The sequence below is a fragment of the Notamacropus eugenii genome, chromosome 1 (genome assembly GCF_028372415.1).
Source record: "Notamacropus eugenii isolate mMacEug1 chromosome 1, mMacEug1.pri_v2, whole genome shotgun sequence".
Taxonomy (NCBI): Eukaryota; Metazoa; Chordata; class Mammalia; order Diprotodontia; family Macropodidae; genus Notamacropus; species Notamacropus eugenii.
This window is the reverse complement of record NC_092872.1, coordinates 264,183,357-264,190,639: the sequence shown is the minus strand read 5'-3', so window position 1 is coordinate 264,190,639 and position 7,283 is coordinate 264,183,357. Positions and strand designations below refer to the sequence as shown.

At 39.2% G+C, this 7,283-nt stretch overlaps 1 pseudogene; it reads right to left on the bottom strand.

Moving 5' to 3' along the window:
- Window positions 1-5,111: 5,111 nt before the first annotated feature.
- Window positions 5,112-6,817, bottom strand: LOC140517503 (actin, cytoplasmic 1 pseudogene; annotated as a pseudogene).
- Between the last annotated feature and the right edge of the window lie 466 nt (window positions 6,818-7,283).

Here is a 7,283-nt window from a genome sequence, read left to right as displayed (position 1 = left end):
GTTCTCTCAGGGACTTTACAATGATGCCTTCAACAATGGATGGGACTGCTGCCTGCCCTGGGAGTGCCTGTCTGCTGCTGCCTCTACTGCTGCCACCTGAGGAGGCCTGAATTGTTAGGACACCCTTCTCCCTACTTGGTCAGCAGAAAAAAACCCTTACTGACCTTTAGCACCTGTGGGTTGAGAGATCTAACCTGCCGCTGGAGATTCTGTCCCTTAAACCTGCTTGGTCCTGCTCCTCCTAATGCTGTGTGACCAAGACTGGCCCTATCCAGTGCAATAGACCTTTCCCATTGGTCTTTCAGGCCCCTCTGGGCTAGAAATCTCCTCTACTCCATTGTTCTGTGGCTTCTGCTGCTCTAGAATTTGTTGAGAGTCCTTCTTTAAAGGTATTTTATAGGCTGTTGGGGAAGAGCTAGTGTATGTGCATCTTTCTACTCTGCCATCTTGGCTATGACCCTCTCAAATGCATTTCTTGTAAACACTATATTCTTGGATTATGGTTTTTAATCCATTCTGCTATCCATCTCCATTTTATGGGAAAGTTCATCCCATTCACATTCACAGTTATGATTCCTATTGTGTCTTTCCTTCCATCTGCTTGTCCCTTGTTTATGTTTTTAGTTCTCCCTTTAACCTTCCCCTTGCCAATAGAGTTTTTTATTTTTGACCACAGCCCCCTCAGTCTTCCCTGCCTTCTTTCAGGACCCCTCCCTTTTAATCCCCGTTTCCTTTACTACTTCTTACTTCCCTTTTAGTCTCCCCTTCCTTTTTACCCCTTCTCCTCCTATTACCTATAGAGCTGATTGTATTTCTATACTTAACTGAATCTGTTGTACCCTCCTTGGATCCAATCAGATGAGAGTACCTCTCAAACAATACTCATCTCCCTCCCCTCTTTGCCTCTATTGTAATATGTTTTTGTGCCTTTTCCTGTGATGGAATTTGTTTTTCTGCCTCCTCCTTTTCACATAACCCATTACCATCCCGTTCCACCCTTAAATCACATTTGTTATCATTATATCATTTAATTTATACCCACTCTCTCTATTTATGTATATGCCTTTTACATTTCATAATACATATACAATTCTCAATATTAACAAGTATCTTCTTCCTTATAGGGATGCAAACAATTTGCCCATATTGTGTAACATGTTTTTTTTTTTTCCCCCTTGTTTACTATTTTATACCTCTCTTGAAACCTGCATTTGAAGGTCAAGTTTTCTGTAGGGTTCTGACCTTTTCATTAGAAAGGTCTGAAAATCCCTTATTCCACTGAATGTCCCTCTCCTTGCTTGAAATATTATGCTCAACTTTGCTGGGTAATTAATCCTTTCTTGTAGTCCAAGATCCTTTGCCTTATGGAATATCATATTCCAATTCCTTTCATTTTTAATGTAGAAGCTGCAAGGTCATGTGTGATCCTGACTGTAGCTCCTTGGTATTTGAATTGTCTCTTTCTGATTGCCTGCAGTAATTTCTCCTTCACTTGATTGTTCTGGAATTTGGCAATGATATTCCTTGATGTTTTTTGTTTGGGGTCCCTTTCAGGTGGTGAATGATGGATTCTTTTGATGACTATTTTGCCCTTCGGGTCTAGGACTTCTGGGCAATTTTCCTTTATGATTTCCTGGATGATACTGTCCAGACTCTTTTTTTCACCATGGCTTTCTGCAACACCAATAATCCTTAGATTTTCTCTCCTACATCTATTTTCCAGGTAAGTTGTTTTTCCAATGAGATATTTTACATTTTCTTCTATCTTTTCATTCTTTAGATTCTGTTTGACTGATTCTTATTGTCTCATAAATTCATTAGCTTCTACTTGCCCCATTCTATTTTTTGTCAAATTGTTTTCTCCTGTTAACTTTTGTATCTCTTTTTCCACCTGTTCAATTGTTCATTTTAAGGAGTTATTGTCACCAGTTAGGTTTTGCACTTTCTTTTCCAATTATCCAATTTTAATTTTTAAGAAGCTGTTCTCTTCAGTGAATTAGTTTTTCATATTTTTAAAATCATTCGTCCTTTTTTTCTTCTATTTCTCTAATTTGTGTTTTAAAATCCTTACAGAGCTCTTTTAAGAAGGCTCTTTGTTCTTCTGACCAGCTCGAAGTTCTTTCTGTAGTTTCAGATGGGATTACACTCTCAATGCTGACTTCTTTGGTATTTGTGTTTTGGTCCTTGTCTCCATAGAAAGATTCTATGGTCTTTTGTTTTCTGCTTTGCTTTTTCCTCCTGATAAGAACTTTTTTCATGGCTTTTAAGTTAGATTTCTGCATCTGTGGCACAGAGAACTCTGTCCCACAATGCTTGTGCCTGAAATTTGAGACTTTTTGTGTTGTGGTCTCTAGTTTTTTTCAGGTAAAAATTAAATCCTGCAGCTTACCTGATGTTGAGCTGACTGGTATTTGAAAGATGGGGCTGGTAAGGCCTTTTAGGATTTCCCTGCAGTTACTCTGAATGTAGGGGAGGGGTTGTCTGGATGCTGGAGGCTCCTCTGCTGAGTTAGAGTATAGGCAAGTTTAGTTGTCTGCACTAGTGTCTCCCAGATTCCACTGGGTTGCTTGGGCACACCTGCAGTCCTGCTGCTAGCAGTTGTTGGCTCCCCCACGCCTCCATGCTCAAGTTCAGCATCTTCACCCTGCACTGGTCGCGTTTGGGCAGAGGAAGAGGAACCCTCCTTAGCGATCTTTCTAGGTTCCTGTGCTGAAAGTCTGTTTACCTCTTTTGCTGCTCCTCCTGTTCCAGTTTTTTTTTCCCAGGGAAATAATCTCTGGGTTGATCAAGGTCAACAAGGGGAAGGAGATAGCAGTTACCTATCACTCTGCTGTCTTGGCTCCCAGAACCCGAAATCCTTTTTCCTTTCTTTACACTCATGTACCTATAGATCAGACATTGGTCGTAAAGACAAGTAGTGTGATGTAGTGGATTGAATCCTGCTCTAATAGTTGGATAAAAAAGAGAACTTATTTCAAAACTTGCCTCAGACACTTTATAGTTCTAGAATGTTGGATAAATCAATTAAACTGTCCCATATTCATTTTGTTTATCCATAGAATAAGCATAGTGCAGGGTTGTTTTGAGGACAAAATTAGGTAGGTAACATTTATTATTATTATTGCAAAACATAAAGAATTTTAAGATTTCTAGAGTTTATTAGTATTATAACCATAATCCTTAATTATGACTATGAATATCCCACATTGACTACTGTAATATTTTCCTATGTGTTCCTTCTGCATCTCCTCAATCATCTTTATAACTGACCAAGTAGTATTCCTAAGGCTTGAGTCTTACCATGTTGCTCTTATGCTGAGAAACTTCTGTGCTGGGCCTTATCACCTGTAGAATAGAATGTAAACTCCTTAGTAATCCATTTAAGGCCCTCTGCAATTTGATCCTAACTTCTCTTTACAGCCTTAGTTCATATAGCTTCCCTTCCATGCTTGTGGAATTTAACCAGATTTGATGACCAGCTGTTTTCTGAAACTGGCATTCTATTTCTTACTTCTTTAGTCTGTGAATTCACACGCCTTGTATCTCTTAACTAGAATTCCTTCTCTTTTCCCTTTCACTTTTAAGAATCCTTCTCTTCTTTCAAGTTTCAGCCCCAGTCCCTCCAACTTTGTATATTCTCCCATGATTCCCTCTTTTTTATCCCCACCAATTATCCATTAAAAGAGTTCTTTCTTGCTCCATATGACATGGAAACGTGATCTGAATATCTCCTTTACAGCTTTTATACTTTAACACATACCAATCATTGTACCTGCTACACAATTGCTATATATTAAGTCCCCACAAGGGCATGCGTTTGTTTATTTCTATTATTGTTGTATTCAAGAACCTAAGTCAATCCTTTACTTAGCATAAGGGCTTAATAGAAATTTATTGAGTTAAATTGAACTTTAGCTGGCCCAGCAATAGATGAGTGAATCTTTCCTGTAGATGACTATACATGCTGAGAAGCTTAAGAAGTGTTCCCCATATTATGTTTGACTTCATTGACAAGATCAATTTTCAGTTGACCTTCTTATAAATTGTTAAATTGCTTGACTTTTTTTTAAAGATTGACCTGAGCCCTTCCAAATTTCTGAAACAAAGCAAAAAGGAGCATTTATAGGAATTCATGAGCTTTCAGAGAATAATTATACATATTTACTCTTAACAAGTGATTCCATTAGTAGGGAGGCTGAAAAACTTTAGGTATATGAAAGTGAACCATTATACAGCAAAATACAGAGGAAGAAATAAAAGGACCCTGGCTCTAAAGATCATTAGCATCATTTTACCTTTGTCTCTATTAAGAAGAGCATCAATGTGAAATGTGTTAAATTTGTAAAGTGACACCAGGAGGCAAGAGGGTAAGAAACAGATGCTGCTGAGGAACTTGAGAGAAGTAGGGGCAAAACACCTGCACTTCAAAGGACTGGATAATAAAAATCTAGAATAATTTCTAATAATCTAGAATAATTTGTAGAATCTTGTAATGCAGCACAAGAGGTGGCTTCTTAGTTAGCATAAAAATGGCCTTGTGGGATAAATGACTGCATATATCCTTTCAATTTCTAGCTTTGGAGAAATTAATACCCACAGTAGTGTCCAAGATATATAGAATACTAGCAGAAATATATAAGACCAAAAGCTATTTCACATTAAATAAATGGGCAAAAGTTATATACAATTTATCAAAAGAATAAAATCCTTTAATCAATGTATACACTATTGCTTCAAGACACTAACAGTAAGATAAATGAGAACAAAACTCTGAAGTTTTACCTAACACTTAGTGAATTGTACAAGATAGGTTCAGTTTTGGAATGGTTATGGAAAGAGAATCATATTGGTGTATTGCCAATGAGCTATTAATTGGTCCAGCAAATCTAGAACACAAATTGAAATTAGGTGATGACTGTAAAAAGACGTAGTTTGAAGTAGAAATCCAACTCTTAGACATATATAAAAGAGAAAAACTGTATACTAAAGAAAAAATATTTTTTTTTTCTTTAACGTGTGCACTTTTATTTGAACTGGTCTTAAGTCAGTGTACAGGTAAAGCTCCTCCCCTCCCCCAAGTACTGGCACCAATCTCATAAAACTCGCAGGGAGACTGTGAAGTCTTGTCTTCATTCACATCTATGTTGGGGGCAGGGAGGGAATTTAGGGGGCCATTCAATATGGCTGACAATTTAAAAAAAAAGGAACAAGTATTAAGGCAGAAGATACAAAAAGTTTTTTTTAAAGGATTACATTAATTTACATGTAAAGCAATACTAGTACCTTCCCCCTCCCCCCCTCCCCATCTGGATTTGTTACTCAGCTCATTACAGAGCTAATTTCTCTGTAACAATGCATTATACAATATTTGGAATGACTATTAAAAAAAAAAAACATAAATGTACAATCAAGAGTCCTGAAGACGCTCTGTAGAACTTTGGGGATGTTTGCCTCCAACATACTTAGACTGCTCATCACCTTCACCGTTCCAGTTTTTAAATCCTGAGTCAAGCGCCAAAACAAAACAAAACAAAACAAAACAAAACAAAACAAAAAAAAACAAATAAAGCCATGCCAATCTCATCTCTTTTTTTGGGCAATTATCATGTCACACCCTTTTGACAAAAAAATAAAAAATAAAAAAAAATCAAAAAACACACAGTCCATTTAGAAGCATTTGCGGTGGACAATGGAGGGCCCAGATTCATCATACTCCTGTTTGCTGACCCACATCTGCTGGAAGGTGGAAAGAGACGCCAGGATGGAGCCTCCAATCCAGACAGAATATTTGCGCTCATTTTCATTGTGCTGGGAGCTAGGGCTGTAATCTCCTTCTGCATCCTGTCGGCAATGTCTGGGTACATGGTGGTACCACCAGAAAATACGGTATTGGCATACAAATCCTTACGGATGTCAACATCACACTTCATGATAGAGTTGAAGGTAGTTTCGTGGATTCCACAGGATTCCATACCTAAGAAAGATGGCTGGAAAAGAGCTTCTGGGCACCGGAACCTCTCGTTGCCAATGGTGATAACCTGACCATCAGGGAGCTCGTAGCTCTTTTCCAGAGAAGATCTAGATGCAGCAGTAGCCATCTCCTGCTCAAAGTCTAGGGCGACGTAACACAGCTTCTCCTTGATGTCACGCACGATTTCCCTCTCAGCTGTGGTAGTGAAACTGTACACTCTCTCAGTCAGGATCTTCATGAGGTAGTCCGTCAGATCATGGCCAGCCAGATCCAGACGGAGGATGGCATGGGGAAGGGCATAACCTTCATAGATGGGCACAGTGTGGGTCACACCATCACTGGAGTCCATCACAATACCAGTGGTACGACCAGAGGCATACAGGGACAGAACAGCCTGGATGGCAACGTACATGGCTGGGGTGTTGAAGGTCTCAAACATAATCTGAGTCATCTTCTCTCTGTTGGCTTTGGGGTTCAGGGGGGCTTCTGTGAGCAGCACAGGGTACTCCTCAGGGGCCACACGGAGCTCATTGTAGAAAGTATGATGCCAGATCTTCTCCATGTCATCCCAGTTGGTGACAATACCATGTTCGATGGGGTACTTCAGGGTCAGAATACCTCTCTTGCTCTGAGCCTCATCCCTCACGTAGCTGTCTTTCTGGCCCATACCCACCATCACACCCTGATGTCTGGGGAGCCCAACAATGGAGGGGAAGACGGCCCGAGGGGCATCGTCTCCGGCAAAGCCAGCTTTGCACATGCCAGAGCCATTGTCAACAATGAGAGCAGCAATGTCATCATCCATGGCGAACTTGGAAGTGGCAAGTTTAAACCCTTAAGAGAGAGAGGAGGTGGTGCCACACCTGGAAGCAGGGGAGGGCGAGTGCACGCTGGGTGGGAGAGCTCACAGCTCGAAAAAATATTTTTAAAAATGAAATTCCTATTAATTAAAAATGTTAAATTACATATTAGAGGAAAATTATAAAAATAATTGCACATTAAAGAGAATAATTATGTCAGAATACACATTAAAGAAGAAAATTATAAAAATCCAAAATAAAAATATTTTAGCATTAACTTTCTTTCTTTTTTTATTCCTTTTTTGCTTTCTTTCTATTTTCTTACTTCATTCTTTTCTCTTCTTGTCTCTTCTTTTCTCTTCTTGCCTTGCTTTGCCTCTTCTCATCTCTCATTGCTTTCCCTCTCCCCTCTCCCTCTCTACTCTCCCCTTTCCTCTCTTCTCTCTCTTTTCCTCTCTTTCTTTCTCCTTCTCTCTCTCTCCCCATCCCCCATTTCATATCAATTCTAAAAA